The sequence below is a fragment of the Lactuca virosa genome, chromosome 2 (assembly GCF_052849685.1).
Source record: "Lactuca virosa cultivar CGN04683 chromosome 2, Lactuca_virosa_CGN04683_v6, whole genome shotgun sequence".
NCBI lineage: Eukaryota > Viridiplantae > Streptophyta > Magnoliopsida > Asterales > Asteraceae > Lactuca > Lactuca virosa.
The window spans coordinates 74,675,238-74,696,323 of NC_136427.1; positions in this window are offsets into that span (position 1 = coordinate 74,675,238).

Sequence of the window (21,086 nt, forward strand, 5' to 3'; positions counted from 1 at the left end):
TCTGGAGACTGACTCCCACACCAAAGGATGCATCTGTGGTTGGATTGAAATGGGTATTCAGGAACAAGATGGATAAAGAAGGGAACGTAATTCGCAACAAGGCAAGGCTGGTTGTTAAGGGATATTGTCAGGAAGAAGGTATAGATTACGAAGAAACCTTCACTCCTGTAGCAAGGTTAGAATCCGTTCGGATCTTTCTGGCATACGCTGCTCACAAGAATTTTGAAGTTTTTCAAATGGACGTCAAATGTGCGTTCTTGAACGGAGAACTGGAAGAGACAGTGTACGTCGAGCAACCTCCTAGTTTTGTGAACGAAAAGTTTCCCAATCATTGCTACATTCTGGACAAGGCAGTTTACGGTCTGAAGCAAGCCCCGAGAGCCTAGTATGAAACATTAACTCCTTTTCTAAAAATGTCTAAATTCAAACAAGGTTAGATTGACCCAACCTTCTTTCGCAAGAAAGAGGGTGAACACCTAATGATCGTCCAAATTTATGTCGATGACAGCATCTTCGGTTCTACAAATCCTAGCTTAACAGCTGAATTCCGGAAGTTGATGGAGACTAAATTTGAGATGAGCTCAATGGGTCCGATTAACTTTTTCCTTGGACTGAACATAAGACAGGGACCCGAAGGCATATTCATCTATTAGGAGGCTTATACTAAGACACTACTGGCGAAGTTCGGTATGTTGGGAGATTCTAAAGTGAAGGTTCCAATGGCATTCGGAACGAAGCTAACACCATCTCTGGAGAAACCGGCTGCCGATATGACTCTCTATCGTCAGATGATTGGGTCTCTTATATATCTAACAGCTAGTAGACCAGATATCATGTTTTCTGTCTGCTATTATGCCAGGTTCCAAGCTAATCCACGAGAACCTCATATGGTGTCTGTGAAAAATATCTTCCGGTATTTGAAGTGAACCTCATCTCTCGGTCTTTGGTACGCGGCGAAATCCGACTTCTTTGTTCAAGCTTTCTCTGATGCTGATCTTGGAGGATGTGGTTTATACCGAAAGAGCACAACTGGCGGGTGTCAATTCCTTGATGGAAAACTCGTTAGCTGGCAAACCAAGAAGCAAACATGTATGTCTCTTTCTACAGCCGAAGTTGAGTATATTGCTGTTGCATCTTGTACTTCACAGGTCATTTGGATACAAAGCCAACTTAGAGACTATGGCCTAAACATGAAGAAGATTCCACTTTATTGTGACTCATAAAGTGCTATTCGGATATGTCACAATCCAGTGCAACACTCCAAAACGAAACATATAGCACTGAGATACCACTTCATCAAAGATCACGTTGAAGATGGTAATGTGGAAATCCACTTTGTTAGATCTGCTGATCAACTAGCTGACATCTTCACGAAAGTAAGTTTTAATAAAATACTCCAAGGCTTAAGAATGATGGAAGCTGAATCAGTACCGAAACTACTTTCGCCTCATTAAAATTGAACAAGCGAAATAGAGCGAACTTTCGGTCTATTTCGGCTCCAGATTTTTCGGGAACCGAAATGAACCGAACGCTCGGTCCATTTCGCTTCACTACTTTTAGGTGAAGTTTTGGTTGTATACTTTGTACACTATGTATATCGTTTCTTAATTCATTTATTTTCATAAAATTCAAAAATATTTTCCTTTCTGTTTTCAGAAAATTCATAAAACTCAAAAATATTTTCCTTTCTGTTTTTTTTTTCTTTTTCAGAAAATTCATAAAATCCAAAAATATTTTTTTTGTTGTTCTTGTTGCTTTTTACTAAAATCAGAAATACCAAAAATATCACTAAAAGGTATCATAGATCATTCAAATGATGGAGCTGGGACAGGTATAAATCTCTTTATCTTTGTACTAGCTAAGTGTCCCTAGAAGCATGTTGTTGTATGTTGACCAAAGCCTCAAAGACTTCAAGTGAAGCCTTACTGATTTGATATACACAAATCAATTTTTCCCAATCAGGCTGATAAAATCACTTATGTCATGAGCTACCTTACTCGTCTCACATTGAGTTAAGAGTTGTCTGCTCGGTCCTTACTATATAGTAGAGGTACTTTCGGTTCTTTAACCTCCTTATCACTTTTCTCCATCACACTTCGGTTCATAATCGTAACCCTTGAGACTCTCAGAATTTACCACTGAGGTTTATGGTTACACAACATCTGCGTTAATGATCTTAGCTTCATTTCACCACGTGCTAAGTGAAACCCAAAATCCAATACCTATAACGAATTGATCGTGAACAATCAAGTGTTTTAGTTTTCACCCACGTATTAACGAAACCACTTTAGTGGAAGGTACCAAGAAATCTCTTTTTAATTTTTGTGCGATCTTTATAAAATTGGCTGACACCAAGGCTTTTCTTCCCATAAGATTCAGTTTATTTTTGTTTTTGAGATTTCTACAAAACTCACCAAGTCAATGAAAATGTTCAAACCTACTTGTTTAATAGACTACACCGATCTCACAAGTACTTCATCCAACTTTCGGTCTTATATTAAGTTCCGTAGTTTGAATGAAGCGAAAGCCACACTAATAGCCATACAATTAAAAGATGCCTTTCAATGTTTCTTAATAAACATTTGATCATATTTCAACGGGAAACCACACAGACACTTCTAAGTCTTTCTTGACTTTGAAGAAAAAGATTCGTGCCCGGGATCGACAGTTTCATGTCTTAATTGACATCACTTAAATCCCATAAATTATTTTCTTTATTTCTTTTTCTTTGGCACACTCTTACACGAAGATCTTTATGATTTTCCACAAGTCTTAATCGTGGTACTAATTGCTATTTCTCAGAAACAGCGTTCGGTTCAATAGGCTGTAGTGGTACACTATGTTGGGGGCGAAGGGCAATTTCATATGAAGCGAAAGGATGACTCAACATTTCAACGGGAATTTGGATCGTTTCAAAATTCAAGAGAATATGAAAGGATAAGATTTTAAAGGGGCGTGAATTTGAATTGTTTTCTTTCTCACGCCGCCTGACACGCTTGACACACTTTTCGAGGTAACAGTTGTCAAGTCGCGCTTTTTCAGACGTTACGTCATCGGATTGTACAATCATATCTCTGGATTTTTCTCTCTCATGGTAATCGTATAAAGAGATTTCTCAACTTCCTTTTACGCTCTTACCACTTACAAATCCTCTCAAGCACTATACGGCGAATTCTCTCTCTACTGTTCGTCTTTTTCTTCAAGGTTCAACAATGGCGGATTCCTCTTCTGTTCATGAACACAGTGCCCAGTCCTCTCTTCTCACCATTAAACCAAATCAAAACCTCATCATTGATCTCTCACCTTTCTAGTATGATCCCTACATGCTGCAAGTGGTTGAATGCCTCAAATATTCACCACTTGTAGTTGCCCTAACAAAGGTGGAGTATGTTCCCATGTCGCTGCTTTCTCAGGTCTACTCAACCGCTGTCTACGATAAAGTCAAGGAGAGATTTTCTTTGAGAAATTCAATCAAAAGGCGTCGATTTCAAAAACTAGGTTTTTTTTGTTGCTAAGGATTGCTATCGACGACTCCATGATCAACCCTGATTCCATTACCACCACTCAACTCTTCACAATGTTCTATGATATGGGGTACACTGAGATTCTCACCACTGTCACAAAGTTCAAGAAATTATGCCTTCCTCCTCAGTGGAATGGTCTTTTTACCCTCCTCTTTAAGGGTTTATCGGAGAGGGTTGCAGGGTGTTATGGGGAGAGCAAGGCATTCATGACCCTTCTCTACGGTCTGTACCATGGGGTCAACATGGACTTTGGGTCTATATTATGGTCTCAACTGGTTCAAAGTCTTAGTTCTACTTCACGCTACTCTGAAATCTCTTGTGCTAGGTTTTGGACTCTTGTTGCTCAATGGGCAATGGAGAAGCTTCAAATTCCAACAATGGCAGACTCATTAATGCCGTCTATTGCTACCTTCCACATGATGAAGATAATAGGATCTGATCCATCGAAGTTTATGTTTATTGGTTCGGTTCCGGAATCCATGTACAGGTGTGTTTCCAGTGAAAGCAAATTGATGAATGAGTACAAGAAGCTACCTTCTTCAGGACCAAGGCAGCTTACTCCCGAAATGCAAAGCTCGCTAGACGCAATAGATAAACCAGCAAAATGAGGGAAGAAGCCTGAAAGAAAAGGGGAGAAGGAAGGTCGATCCTCTAAAGTTTCTACTCCCAAGAAGCGAAAGTCTGAACAAGCAGCTCCTTCTGCTCCAAAGAAACGCAAGACCAAGAAGAAGGCACACAAGCCGAAGGCTCCTTGTTCAAGTGATTCTGACTACATTCCATCTGACCCACAGCTCGAACCAGAGTCTAGTGATGAAGACGTTTCTCAACACGAGAGTTCGCTTCGAGGTAATTCGCCTCCACCCTCACCAGCTCGTGAAGGTAACCGAAACTCACCTCCTCCTTCTCCTACACAAACGGTTCCTATTACCATTGCTCTGTGTCCACCTCCCATCTCATCTTCAACTACAACCTTAATTCCAATTCCCACCCCTTTATTCACCGAAGTTACCACAACTACTACTACTACAACCGAACCTCAAGTTCGTGTCAACGTATCTGATACCGAGGCACCTACTTTCGAATCTGAACCCCCAATTACCTCAAAACCTCTATCCCCACCTCCCTCACACGAATCTGGCACTGTTCTTGGCAGAGCAGAAATGGAATTTGATTCCGTTTATTTTAGCCCATATCGAGTTCAGAGCGATGATGATGATGATGCTCCTGTCACGAAGAGGCATTTAAAGGATCTGAATGACAAGCTTGACCAATTGCTTTCTTCTTCCTCTTCTACTCCAAGTGAGGCATACTCTGAAGCCGCAATCAAGGCTCTGTTGGCCACCTTTGTCAAGAAGCATGACACTTCCATTTCTAATGTTGTCAAAGCTATAGATGCTTCCACTTCCTCATGCCAGAAAGCTTCTATTGCAGTTGAAGAATCCACCAACGATTGCAAGCAAGCGACCGCAAACGTTGAAAAACTAATTTCTAATGCTCAAGTTTTTCTTGATTCTCTTCAGGCTGTAGCTCAGAAGAATGCTCAAATGGTGAACGCTTCTATTGATAATCTTACCAGCTCGCTTCAAGCTGAAAAGAAGCAATTTGAGGAGGCACGCCAAGCTATCCAGTCTGCCAACACCAAGCTTCACACATCAGTTGATGCCCGTCTTACTCAAATCGAAGCCGAACTAGCCGTGGAAAACAAGATAATGGATGAGCTGGATCGTCGAACTGCTCAACTTAAAACTCAGAACTTGAAGCTCACAATGGCGACCAAGGAAATTGATGAACTTAAGTCTGAGCGAGCAGTCATCAAAAGTTGTGTTGGTGATGTGCATTCCATTCTTTTACATCTTCTGGACGCACATGACTCGGTCCTTACTATCTCGGTTCGACACTACTTGGCTGAGAAGTTGAGACCTTCTCTAGACATTCTAAATAGGATTGAAGGTGTTCCGGAGACCGTTGTCCCTCCGAAACAAGGGGGTGAAGATGTCAGCCACGGTCAACCACAACAACCTCCAAAAAGCAAACCCATCACCCAACCAAAAGTCATTGTTGAACCGAAGGGTAATGAAGCTTCGGGCAGTATCAAGGACAAACAAAAGAAGAAAATTGGTGATGATGATGAGGTTGAAATCGAAGATGTGGCTGAAACAGAAGAAGAAGCTTCCAAAATTGAAGACCTCAAAATCAAGCGAACTGATCGAGAGCTTGAGGAAAAGCTTCGTAAAGCAAATGAAGAAACTGAAAGGGAGAGGAAACAAAAAGAAGCGAACGATGCATTAGAACGAAGGAAATCTATGTTCCCTCTATGGACGATGGAAAACTTCTGAAGGAGGCAATTGAATCTCCAAGCACACATTGGCTCGAACCTGTCCTTTTATTCGATTTGGAGAATTCCAAGGATTCTCAATTTGATATGCCAATCACCCGAAAAGCGTTCACCTTTAATTATTTCGAGTCAACAGTTGACATCCCCTCTCCTGACCCGAAGGTTGATCGAGACCTGATCGAATACTATCTTGCTTTCTCTCAACCGCAATACCTGACTTGGAGTAAACAGAAGATCACAACAGTCAAGGTGTTGAAACCCACTTTGGCAGGGAAGTTTATCAATATCAAATTCAAAGTGACCCGAGGCTCAGACAGTTCGGTTCATATGATCTCCCTAGCTAATCTGCCAAATTTGAATCATCATGACTGGATTCTCCTGAACAATATTTTGTTGACTAATCAACAAGAGTATGAGCCTATCATCGATCACATCAAGCAAATGCTGGTGTGTTATATTCTTGAAGTCGCGAAGATGGATCAGGAGATCGCCTCTGCCTTAAAGAAGAAGCCCACTATCAAGCCAATTGGGAAGGCAAGCGACATCAACGTGATGATGAAGGGAAAAATCGACCCACAGTTTCATACAGTCATGTTCACCAGAGGCAAAGGTCAAAAATGCATGTTCTCTCTCGTTGACAAACACCTGTTCTCCACTTCTTGTTTGGAGCATATTCTCGATATTATATACAGGTGCAATCAGAACAATGAAGCTGATAAGAAGATGTTTTCATATATGCTTCGGTGGTATATTAACTTTTGTCAAACTCTTCTTGCCATCATACCGAAGTTGTTAAGACTGTGAAGAAAACCACCGTTACTCAACCGAAGTGATCTCTCGCCTCAATTGGCGCAAATGGGGAGATTGTTGAGTCTATGGGTTGTGCCATTAGGCTTTGTTAGTTTAGTCCAATGTATTCACGGTTTGGTCCTGTCCAACCGTGTATTTGTTTTTAGGGTTTAGTATTTATGGTGCATGCATGCATCACATTAGACACGCTTCTTAAATATTTTCTTTAACAATACTGTAACCCTAGCACACCTCTACAGTAGATGTTCTTCATCGAGCTCTTCTGAGGTGTTGCTGTTTTAATCATTCGACATCCGTTTGATTCATTGTGTGTTTGTTCTTTTGTTTACTTTCTGTTTTATTTGTTAAGAATCTTATCGATCTTAAAAGAGTTTTCAACTCATCAATTATGGAAAACCATATCATAATTGATCCTCTAAGGATATCTTAGTGCATTTGTATGTCTAAGAAGAGGAATCGTGAATTGTTAAAATGGTTATATCAAGAAGATAAATCATACTTCGTTCTAAAATCAAGTCTTAGACTGACATTATCTTAAGAAAGGTTTATAACACTTATCAAATGTAGAGTCTAATGTTTTCTACTTTTGTACATTTGAAATTGGTAAGTTGTGACGTCTTGGATAAGACAAAGACCAACTAAGACCAATTGTGTGAAGTGTTTGTCTTGATAAGAAACCCAACTAACTCTTGAATATTTGTTTGTCAAGAATGTTTCTTGACAAAGAGAAACTTATATGTCAAGAGGTCAGTGGGAGTCTTAAGGATCTTGACAAGTTTCAAGAACTAATCAAGAATAAAACCTATTGTTTATCGCTAGCACACGACTTGAGGTTTGTAACCTATCGTGTTGACAGATTCTTGTTTATGTGCCCATTCCAGTTAAAGTTAACTATGCATGTGAGTTCTATGAGTTCTTAGTTGTTTGCATAACAACCTAGGAAGAAATGGTAGGCCCTTGTGCTTCCAGGTGGCAAGAAATTAAGATTGAACAAGTTCAGTCCATATGAGTTTGGATTTGTCACTAACCTTGTCTTGTGATTATGGTTATGACAAATCTACATGGATAGGAACACATACACCATAAAAATATAACTGTCATAAGGTTTCTCTCCAATTCATGAAAATGATTGTGAGGAAACGCTTTCACTAAGTAGATTTTAAAGAGTTAGCAATTGTGTTATTTGCATTCTCAAATTCGATTATGTTTACGACATCCCTGTTCATAGTTCGAATTGTGATAAATGGCAAAGTTCTAAACATTTGAGACTTATTGCTATAAGTCCTAAAATTGTTTAGATACATATGTGAGCTATCTAAGGAAAGGTGTATGAGTTTGAGAAGCCTAGATAAAATCTTATCAAAGCATCTTGTATCAGAAATCTGAACTTTGGTAAGAAAGTCAACAAGTATTGATTTCTAGAAGTCTAGCCGATTTCTGGGTACATGTCAAAGCTAGTGGGAGCACAAGTGTTATGCTAATAAGAATGTAATTATTATGCTAGTGGGAGCACAATTATTACGCTAAGAGTTGCAAGTTAGCAATGTTAATTATAGAAAAACAAAGGTTTCAATTCGCAAAGTTGCAGGGTTTGAAAAGTTGTTTTGCTATAATTAAGGGAGAGGAATTTATACTTTATTTCAATTCTAAAAGCTTAGATTGAGATTTTAATCAAATTTATTCAAGGATATATATGAATGATATGTTGGAATGGTTCAACATAAGGAAATTCTATATATATATATATATATATATATATATATATATATATATATATATATATATATATGGAAATGTTAATTGTGTTCTCAAATTCGATTATGATTATGGCATCCCTCTTCATTGTTCGAATTATGAGAACATAGCAAATACAAATATTATAGCAAAAGACTGATCAAGTATCATGCCTTTATGTAAGAGATTATGAATCGTGTCCCATATGCTTCGGGTATAGGATCGATTGCATATGCTATAATATTCTCGTGTTCTAATTTTCCAAATGCCTAGGGCATTAAGAGGAAAAAAGGGACTAGAACAAGAAATGACTAAAGTGGTTAAGCAATTGTTGAGGACAATCTGAGGTTTACCAAAGATTGGTTGCTCATGGACAGTTGGAAGTATAGTGAAAATTTTGGAAGGACCATATTGACATACTCTGACAAAAGGTGACTCTTGTTCAGAAGTTATAGTCAAAATGGGAATATGGAAATGTTTCCATAAGTGGAAGTTATTCTTTAAATCTGTGTAAGATTAGAAAACTTAATGCAAGAAGGATGTTCAAAGGAATGTACTTTGAATGTGAGACTTCATTTCCATGGAATTGCTCTCCATTGGAATACTTTGTAATGTCTGTTGCCAAGTCTCTATGACTTTTGTGCATGGTCATTACAAGGTGATCATTGCATATAAGTTTAGAATCTAACAGATTTCAGTAAATGACAAGAATTTGGTATTCTTAGATTTATCATAAGGATTTGGAATTGTGAAATGAGCATCATTGAAATGTTATCAATTGATCTATTTCAAAAAGAAAGGACCATAGGCAAACATAGTGTGCATGCTTGGATCATGGGATAACTATTGTTTTGATTCAAGTATTAAGTTGATTATTCGAAACATTATATAATGAATAATGAGTAATCAATATGGCGATTAGATAAAAGGTGTTTTATTTACACTCAAAAGTTTTGGGGCCATATAGGATTAGTATTATTCTTGTGTTTCACTTTGCATGTTTTGACTTCCCGAATAACTAGGTTATTCAAACCATCCACAGTCGATCATACTTTGGAAGTAGGTATTGAGGCAAGACTTTCATGAATGGGTCTGTAGGATTGTCTAAGGTGTTAGACATAGCACAAGTTTGTTGCAGTATTCATGAGTACTCCTGTAATAAGATTTAAGTATTGGATTCAACCCACGCTCATTTGTATCACTTCATGGATTTTATCATGAGTGATCATGAGACGATAATATCTTATATTCTTGAAACCAAGACATGTGAGTTGTAATTTACAAGTCGGTTGCACATTGACATATGTAAATGCACCAGTAACTTGGTGTTATAAAACATATCGTTGTGTGTGATTTGATGAGTAAGTACAAGAAAGCATTTGAGTAGAAGTTTATCCATTCCTTTTACCCTTAGAGGGATAAAAGTGATATATGTGGGCCTCTCGATGATTTAGTGATGACAACCGAAAGTGCTTGGCCAAGCCTGGACTGATTTGATTTGTTCAATTAGTCGATCGTCATAAATCGGAAATCAGGAAACAACACATGAATACAGAGAATGATTATAATCCATATCTCAGTTCATACGATATCTAGAATGGAGGAATATATGATCCCTTATCTAATGGACGCGTCTTTTGATTTTTTCAAAGTTCGACAGCGGCTTTTGAGAGCTACGATTGCTAGTCGGGTTTTGGATTCGTACTTGCAATAATAGTTATTAGAATTATCCAAGTGGGAGACTGTTGGATTAGGTGTCTAAGTCCATAACTATAATTGGTATGTACTTGACCCGAGAGTAGCATGGTCCATTTCGGGTTGCCTTCATCAGGACAATTTGATAGGATGGATATTTGAGTAAGAAGTTATTTGTGATTTATTAATATATTATAAGTATAATATATTAATTGAGGAATCATATTATTTAATTAGTATTGGTCAAGAATTAATTTGGAATTAATTTAGTGATCAAAAGAGACTAATTAAATATATGGGGATTGATTTGGTAAATCAATGATTCTTATAGTATGGGCCAATTGTTGTTTAGGATGGACTAAACCAATATGGTGGTCCATGGATAGTCCATGGAGGTTTAACCCATGGATCCTAAGTAATATGAAAGGTAATGGAGCATTAGGGTTTGCATGGTTGTAACCCTAGTTATGCCACACTATACAAGGAATCCCTAAATCACCAAATCGGCACCCTAGTGTTCTAAGAGTTCATTGAGCCGATTTTGTGCTTCATAACTTCTCTCTCAATATTATCCAATTGTTCATGATGTTTGTGACTTGTTTGAGGCACAACACTTGGGGTGCTAAGCTCTTAAAAGGCCAATGTCTACAAGCTACAACAAAGAGGTAATCTTCTAACTTACATTTATGATTTATGTGTCAAATTGTATGCTGGTTGTAGGCTTATTGCTTTGGAAACAATATTGCATATATAATTAGAGAAAACATAGATCCAATGCATTTAGGGTTGTATGTGCACCATAGGATGTTGTAGTATATAAAACCCAAAGGAGTTTGCACCATATATATATATATATATATATATATATATATATATATATATGTGTGTGTGTGTGTGTGTGTGTCTGTGTGTCTGTGTGTTTAGGTTCAAAGGAGAAACACAATCATTGTGTAATGTGAGAATGAATCATGGCCAATGGTTTTGAAATGAAAAATAAATCTTTTATTATTCTAATTAAATAAGTACCTTAATCACATCCCTATAATTATGGAAACGAATTTACTAATGTGATTTATCATTTCAAATATATTTATAAGTTTAGAATTTATCAAATCAACAATTTAGATCATCATTTTGAATTTATATTCAACATTTCAAATTTAGATTAAAATTTTCAATTTTTTTATAATTTTATATTAATTGTCATCAATAATTTCATTATTTAAAATTTCTCATATTTTTTACAATTATGAATCAGGTGTGTTGCAATAGTATTATGTATGTTGTTTATATGCATGAGTTTGCAACCATATCATGTATGTTATAATCGTAGTATGTATTTTGAATATATATATATATATATATATATATATATATATATATATATATATATATATATATACACACACACACACATACATGAAAAGTGATCCTTTAGTAATCCGAAGTGAAGCAATTCCGAAGTAAGAAGTGTTCCGAGATGAAGACAATTCTGAAATGAAGATATGTCCGAAACACATCTTTTGTCACTTGCTATTTGAGTCTGTAATGTGCATTAAATGTTCCTAGTACTAGTTTGTCCTTTAGTCAATGTTTTATTGTACAATACATGGGACAAGATCAACAGAAGCGGTTATGTCAGTCTGTTTATCTTTAGTTATCTTTTAGTCCATGCACTTTAGCAGATTTGTCTTTTTGTCATTCCTTGTCTATATAAGGAATTGTAACCTTAGTGTTGAACACACGGATGCAACATTCTCTTTCACATCAATACCAAGAATCATTACCGGATGTAGTAGTAGTAGTTGGCACTAGTTTTAACAAGGGATTGTTAAACTTCGATAATAGCTATTCATAAACACAAATTGTTAGCAATAGTGGTAGAAATCATCTATGACTTGAGAAATGTGGAATCTATCATTGATTAGCTTTTATTGATGGTTTCTAGCAAATCCATTAAATACAAAAATGCTACGTCATATCTCAAATCTGATTAATGACTTAGAGTCATGAACATGAGATGTAATCCATGTATGATAATCAAGTATAGTCTTGATTGAACTTCCTCTCTATAGAAAGGCCAGAAGGAGTAAGTGATGTTTCTAGAAAGAATACATTACATGGATAACTATACACATTTAAAGTAAGACCTGTTACAAAAGGATTTTCGCATACTCATGTCATTGATTGTGGTTCTTATGATACTCATGACATTGACTGTGATCAAACATTTTTCACAAGTAGCTATGATTAGATCAACAAGGATATTGTTTACTATAAATTCATATTCTCAATATGAGATATAGCAAATATATTTCAAAAAAGACCGCTTTTCTTAATATACATCTACTAGAAGATATCTATATAGATTAGCATGGAGGTTTCCTTAATCCATGTTATCCTAACAAAATGTGTAAAGCATGATATCCACTTGTGGATATACAACAAACATCTCAATGTTGCAATCATCATTTTAATATGAAACCACAAGGTATGCTTTTATATCAAAATGAATGGAAAATGTGTGTTTACTAAGAACTAGTGGGAGCATAGTGACAATCCTAATCTTGTATCTGTGAGACATACTTTGTGCAATCCCAATTTTCACGGCCAGAAAAGACCGATTTTGTTTATGCTTTATAAAAATCAGAGTACCTCTTTTAATAAAAATGTTGCGGAATTTGTTCCCAGTAAAACATGATAAATACGTTATCAAAGCATTTCCGAAGAAATGTATTTTTATCCATTTTAAAACATTTGGGATGTCATCGTCAATACAGAAACATAAGCATAAACAGAACGTACATTCATTATCACTAGTGATTTATATCTCCTTAATCTCTCAGTGTAATGTGGCTTCATATCAACACCTGTGATATAAATAAACTGAGTGGTTCAGGTTGGGAAACCTGGTGAGTACATAGGGTTTTCAACCCACAATACTATAATTATTATGGTTAATCATCAAACAATTAACCCAATTACCCATCCCCATTATCTTTTTTACTCTTAAGGATCTACCCTAAGAATCAGCTATTCCTCGTTCATTTATTCCTAAGGATTATCCTAAGGAATCGGCACGAAATCCATCGTTGCCAGGGTTTTCTCAACGGGCACTAAATCAATAGTTACCAAAGTTTGCTCAACAGGCGCTAACTCCATAGTCGTCGGGGTTTACTCAACATGCGCTAACTCCATAGTCGCCGAGGATTATCTCGTTTATTGACAGTATCGTTTTCGAGAGTCCACTCGCAATACATGTCAATAGGTTTTTAGAGTACACCGGTGAACACATCATTCACAACACCTACAGGTTGCGAGCCTGCTAGTGTTCCACTGGACTGTCTAGAATAGTTCGTGGTTGTCATCCATACTCTGCTAGATGACGGGGCCAGCTTTTGGGAACAAGGCTTCTCACATCTTCCACCTCTCACCCTTACCTCATGGTCTATATCACCTCTCAACTAATCATCCAACTCATATTTCATCTACCCATGTTTTACCCAACATATTATGTAGATATAAAATATATATACAGTTTAAATCATTGAAAACATGTATAAAATTGTTCATCCAGCATAGATAGCAAGTATACAGATAATATTCACACATAGCACGTAATTTATATTAAATACTTCATATCTATGTGTAAGATGAAAGTAACTATGCACTCACTTGTTAAATTGATGATTCCAAACTCGGGCAGCGCTTCGCTTCTAACGATTCTATTTTCCTCCGACGAAACCTAGTATTGTTACCACTATTATTATATAAGCGTTTAAACAATATTTTCCAACCACTATGTACAGACAGGGGCCAGACATAAAACACCGGAGGGCAGGACCATTTTGGCATATAGCACTTCTGAAATCCAACAACCCTATGCGGCCCTTTAAACCAGATTCCCTGTACCGCGAGTGGTTAAAAAGATATTATAACGACACTTATATAACCCATATTAATAGCCCAAATATTTATTATAAGGTCCTAATAACATTACTATATTGAAACATAAGCTATACTAAAGATAGGTTAGGCGTAGCTCACTTACAGCGGGTTTTCTCGAAAACCGGGCTTTGCTTGAGCAACGTTGCCGAGCCGAAAGGCTCTTTTCTTGGGGCTTCCTTCAGGTGCTAGGGGGTTTACCTAGACTTTAGGGGGCTTAAGGGGAGCTAGAGAGAGTCTAGAGAGAGAAAGAAGGCTTGAGAGGTGTGAAGAAATGGCAATGCCCGGCACCTCTATTTATTGGTTGCCAGACTGATGGACTCACCGAGTTGGGTCACTGAATCGCCGAGTCAGTGCCATGTGTCATCATCTGATGCCTTGCCTTGGAGAGAAAGCAACGGCTATGATCACGCCACGTCACCCAAACTCGCACAGCAGCCTCCCGACTTTGAAAAATCATAACTCTCGCATACAAGCTCCGTTTTCGACGCTTTATATCCATGCGTAGGTAAAAACAAGATCTACAACTTTCTTTTAGACTCCGTTGGCAAATTCTCTACCGATCTTAAATTTAACAGTAGGAGGAGATTATATTGTTAAATGTCCGCGTAAAATTCATAACTTCTACATACGGACTCCGTTTTCATCTGTCTTTTTATCGTTGAGTTCCTATTAATGAGATCTTCAACTCTCATTTAGGTCGCGTAGGCCGAAAACCGCTCGAACTAAAATTCGAGTTTCGGGTCGTGCACTGCTATGCCAAATCTTAGAAAAACTCATAACTTCCTCATACGAAGTCAGATTTGGGCGTTATTTTTTGTATGTTCTTGGTTTAACGTATACTACAAATTTTGTTTAGATCACTAAGGCTAAAAAGTCCTTTATCAAAAATTCACTATTTACGTCTCCCGGTGCCATGCCGGTTTTGCCGTAAAACTTCGACGGGCCATAACTTCTTCGTTATAACTCGGATTTCGGCGTTCTTTATATGTACGGAACCCTTGATACATATTCTAAAACTTGGTTAAAATTATTTATTCTAAATACTCTTTTGTCGAAAAGTCGTTTTCGACCCCTATTATCTCTAAATTGACTAGCCCGGATCTACGGGCGTTACAATTATCTCCCCCTTAGGATGATTACGTCCAGGAATCATCAACGAAACAGGGCTCACATGATGACTCCATACGTTATCTCTTCATCCTAAGTAATAACCGTAACTTTGATGTTTCTTCGAACGAGTATCTAACTCTAAGACTTCCTGACTGTAGGCGGTGACCGATGTTGGACCCGCTCTCTATCTCATGTTAGACTTTCAATCATGATCTTCATGTCACGATCTCGATCTTTACTGGAGACTCCTTATTTAACAAACTTGAGATAAGTTTCTTCCTTCGATTATCATAATAGACTAATGGGTCATGTTCTAATGACCTCTCATCGTATGATGCATTTCTTGGACTCAGGTCTTTTAGAGTCAAATTCCAGAACAGACTATACCCTCCTTCATGTTCTAATCACATCTTAAAAGGTAGCATTTCTAGCTACAAGCAACTATCGCGATACCTCTACCGATCGCTTTGATTATCTTTTATTTCAATCTTCCGGCTTAAGTCAGATGTTACATCAAACTTGGTTCTCTGAACCACGTAACATACTCATCATAGTCGGACTCAATTCGATATGACCACTAGGGTCGAAATAACAATCATCTTTTTATTCATTTCCGAAACATTGGTAACGACATATTTGAATAAAACGGTATCTATTACTAGCTTCTTGGTAACCTTGTGACTTTCCCTGATCCAAGCGTGAGTCATGTGCTTCCGGTAGTATATGCCTCTACTACCATTCACACCTACTCATACTCGTCCCAAGTATTGTCTCCCAGTTTATCCAAGTCACCATGCAAGAAAATCACACAATCATTCAACACATCAGATAACAAAACGAAGGTTTTATATTATTTCTTGAAACGATTACATAGGTGTTCAAGTTCACCCTAGACTATGCCTCTAATAGGCTCGATCTTTGGATATCAATTCTCACTTCTGATTCATTGCATTGTCAGCTGCTTCGTCAAGGATGCTTTTTGGCTTTGGAGGTGCATTCGCTCTTGCTGCTTCATTTTTCTTCAGGCAGTCCCTAAGTAAATGCCCTTCTTTGTTACATCCGTAGCACACCCTCTTCTTGGATGCACACTTGCTGGCGTAATGCCCTGTCTTTCCACATTTATTGACAGTATCGTTTTCGAGAGTACACTCGCAATACATGTCAATGGGTTTTTAGAGTACACCGGTGAACACATCGTTCACAACACCTACAGGTTGCGAGTCTGCTAGTGTTCCACTGGACTGTCTAGAATAGTCTGTGGTTGTCATCCATACTCTGCTAGATGACGGGGCCAGCATTTTGGAACAAGGCTTCTCACATCTTCCACCTCTCACCGTTACCTCATGGTCTATATCACCTCTCAACTAATCATCCAACTCATATTTCATCTACCCATGTTTTACCCAACATATTATGTAGATATGAAATATATATACAGTTTAAATCATTGAAAACATGTATAAAATTGTTCATCCAGCATAGATAGCAAGTATACAGATAATATTCACACATAGCACGTAATTTATATTAAATACTTCATATCTATGTGTAAGATGAAAGTAACTATGCACTCACTTGTTAAAGTGATGATTCCAAACTCAGGCAGCGCTTCGCTTCTAACGATTCTATTTTCCTCCGACTAAACCTAGTATTATTACCACTAGATTTTAGTCTAATATTTACCGTGACTAATTATTAGTCTTAGCATTATTATTATTATATAAGCGTTTAAACAATATTTTCCAACCACTATGTACAGACACGGGCCAGACATAAAACACCGGAGGGCAGGACCATTTTGGCATATAGCACTTCTGAAATCCAACAACCCTATGCGGCCCTTTAAACCAGATTCCCCGTACCACGAGTGGTTAAAAAGATATTATAACGACACTTATATAACCCATAATAATAGCCCAAATATACTTACAGCGGGTTTTCTCGAAAATCGGGTTTTGCTGGAGCAAAGTTCCCTAGCCGAAAGGCTCTTTTGTCGGGAATTCGGGAGCCTCGGGGCTTCCTTCAGGTGCTAAGGGGTTTACCTAGACTTTAGGGGGCTTAAGGGGAGCTAGAGAGAGAGTTTAGAGAGAGAAAGAAGGCTTGAGAGGTGTGAAGAAATGGCAATGCCCGACACCTTTATTTATAGGCTGCCAGACTGATGGACTCGCCGATTTGGGTCACTGACTCGCCGAGTCAGTTCCATGTGTCATCATCTGATGCCTTGCCTTGGAGAGAAAGCAACGGTTATGATCGCGCCACGTCACCCAAACTCGCACAACAGCCTCCCGACTTAGAAACATCATAACTCTCGCATACAAGCTCCGTTTTTGACGTTCTTTATATCCACGCGTAGGTAAAAACAAGTTCTACAACTTTTGTTTAGACTCCATCGGATAATTCTCTACCGATCTTAAGTTTAAAAGTGGGAGGAGATTATACTGTTAAATGTCCGCGTAAAATTCATAACTTCTACATTCGGACTCTGTTTTCGTCTGTCTATTTATCGTTGAGTTCCTATTAATGAGATCTTCAACTCTCATTTAGGTCACGTAGGCCGAAAACCGCTCGAACTAAAATTCGAGTTTCGGGCCGTGCACTGTTATACCAAATTTTAGAAAAATTCATAACTTCCTCATACGAAGTCAGATTTGGGCGTTCTTTTTTGTATGTTCTCGGTTTAACGTATACTAAAACTTTTGTTTAGATCACTAAGGCTAAAAAGTCGATTATCAAAAATTCACTATTTACGTCTCCCGGTGCCGTGCCGGTTTTGCCGTAAAACTTCGACGGGCCATAACTTCTTCGTTATAACTCGGATTTCGGCGTTCTTTATATGTACGGAACCCTTGAGACATATTCTACAACTTGGTTAAGATTATTTGTTCTAAATACTCTTTTGTCAAAAAGTCGTTTTCGACCCCTATTATCTCTAAATTGACTAGCCCGGATCTACGGGCGTTACATACTTAATCATGAGAAATTACATTCAGACCATGCCAAGGGTTTTCACATTGACTCATGATGTATTTCTAAAATGAACGACTTAAGAAGGACAATATACATTCTTGGAATGTAAAATCTATAGAGATAGATAAAATGAATGTTAAAAGTTTTATATCCTTATACATATATTGACAATATCTTTAAAGAGATGAGGATAGAATATTTCTTTGGAGGAATCTTGGTATTGACACATGGCACTAAGTTTAAGCCAGCCTCAGAAGAATCTAACTCATAGGTTTGAACTAGCTGAAATGATTTGTATTTAATTTGATTGGCAAATGAATCCATCATTTATGTCATACTATGCATAAGAACTGGTATATAATCATACTATGAGCATATCCTAATATACCAATTAGATACATGGTCAAATCATCGGATGACTATAGGAACATTCTAATAGTACTTTAGAAGAACTAAGAGAATGAATATAAGACAATTAGTTAGGAATAAAATCTTCATGTAAAAAGCTACATAAGATTCTTATTTCTAAGCAAATATAGATAATTATGATTATAATTAGATTATGAATTCATTGTGGAGTGAGGATTAAGTTTAGTTGGAATGAGGTCCAAGTAAAACAAAATGACACAATATACTACAAAATAAGAATACACTACTTTATAAGTTGAAATCTAATATGATTGGATGAATGAGTTCACTGAAAAACTATGTTGATTTATGCCATTCAAAGATCACATAGAAATCTTTATGACTTCGTGAGTATACTTAATCGAGCTAAGAAACTTTATGTCATGAAAGAACACCAATCATATACTCCAAGATATTTAACTATACCTAGAGTAAAATCGAATATGGAAATGATAATATTCGCAGAATTCACACAAATTAAGTTTAGCCGAACCCATTAATAAAGTCAATCTTTTAAGCTAAGTATGAATGGTCACACTTTAGCTGTAAGACTTTATTATTCTAGAAATGGGATTTTGATTTAGATTTAGTATTTGGATATTGGAACATTATAACAACAACTATTATTTAATGTTTTGATATACTGGGTATGATCATAACATCAATACTTGTTATGTTCCACATTAACATGTTTAATCCATGAATAATCTTATTATTCTTAAGGTTCATAGTTGGTTATAATTGTGGGAGCAATTATGAAGTAAGACTAATATCAATTGGATTGGTTGACTTTCACCCGATGAAGGTAGACAATGGGTTGTAACCAAGTTTCATAGGTACTTATCAGAGAACTGGTATTGAGCTGGACCGCATCAAGATCATCTAATGGATCACTATCTTGAATGATACTTGATTAAAAGGTACGATCTTTGTATCCTTAACACCAAAGATATATAGTGGGACTTAAGTGTAGGCAATACTATGCTTAGATATGGTCAAACGTTGGTCCTTAACCGGGCAGTGATAAAAGTCATTTTCAGGTATGGTATGAACTATGCAAGAGGCTTATGTAGTCAAGATGGGATTTGTTCCTCTTATGTGTTGAGATTTAGACATCTAAGGTGCCTTACAAAAAGTTGAACACCATATGAGATTGATTGTGATCCATATCTCATGTTTAACATGATGTCTGTGACAAAGGGATAACTGCTAAAATTACCTTATACACCAATTGTAGCTTGGAGATTTTAGGAATTGGGCGTTGACAGAATGGCACAAAGTCGTATGTTGATGAGGGCAGTGATATGTTGCTAGACGTTCACCATTGTCTATGTCAGTCTAATATGAATCTTATGTAAGTGGGAGACTGAAAGATCTAGTATGCTCAAGAATCATATTAAAGTGATATTGCTAATTAACATATCATACTAATGGGTCACACTAACAACAGCTTGTTTTAATTGATTATTTATTAGAAATTGGGTTTAATAAATATTCAATAAACTCTTATAATTAAATTGGAAATTGTTTATTTCTAGTAAATAATAATTTTCATTAGCATGTAAGATTACATAATTCATATGGTATGAATTAATAACTCATCTACAAAATTTTGGTCTAGATGAATTCCTTTTTCTTTACCAAAAAGTTAAAGTTTATATTTTATAAACTTGGTTTATAAAATATAAAAGCTTTGTCTTCTTTTGCATTCTTATGTTTGAAATTTTTGAAAGAAAAAGAAAAGGTTAAAGTTTATATTTTTTAAAAGGAAGTTAGTATGCTTGATGTCTTCGTGATTCTTGCATGTGTCTGATTATGTGTTCCGGACTTTGGTCCGATGCCGGGGCAAGCCCGAGGAATGTTAGCTTTTGTCACACCCCCAAACCAAGGATGGCGGAAACGTCCGGGGGTGTGACAGATTGGTATCAGAGCATTGTTTATAGTGAACATAGTATATCAAACCACATAAGATATACAAACTATAAACACAAAGGGACTAAGATTCTCTGATTTAAAGGTTTTCTCTACAAATATACTTTTAAAAATAATAAAAGCATTATTTTTATGAAAAAGTATAAGTACATACATGTATACCGGTATAGTGTCACGTCTAAGGAAAACGCAAAAGTTAAAAATAGAGGAGTTATGCAATGTGAATATGCCTTGGGATATACAATCAAGTCTGGAAGGAATATAGCCTGATCAACTATATTCGTCCGAGAAGTGACTAGTATATGCCAGGGGATAGTCATAGTGGACAACAAGTCTATCAACTTACCAACACCCATACAAGAAACATGTTAAGAATCAAACACAGCCGTTAAAATACTATAGGAGTATTTTATGATTAACTAAGCTCAATATTTCTAGAATTCTTTATGTGCCCTTACACCCCTATTCTCGTACAGACGGCATGGCAGGATTTCATTTACCCGGAGACCCCTACTTTCCGAACCAGGGGAACGGTGGTTGGTTAGAAGCAGAACCGGAAGAGGATCCCGAGGAAGTATTTGAAGAGGAGCCCGAAGAAGACCCCGAGGAAGACGAAGAAGAAG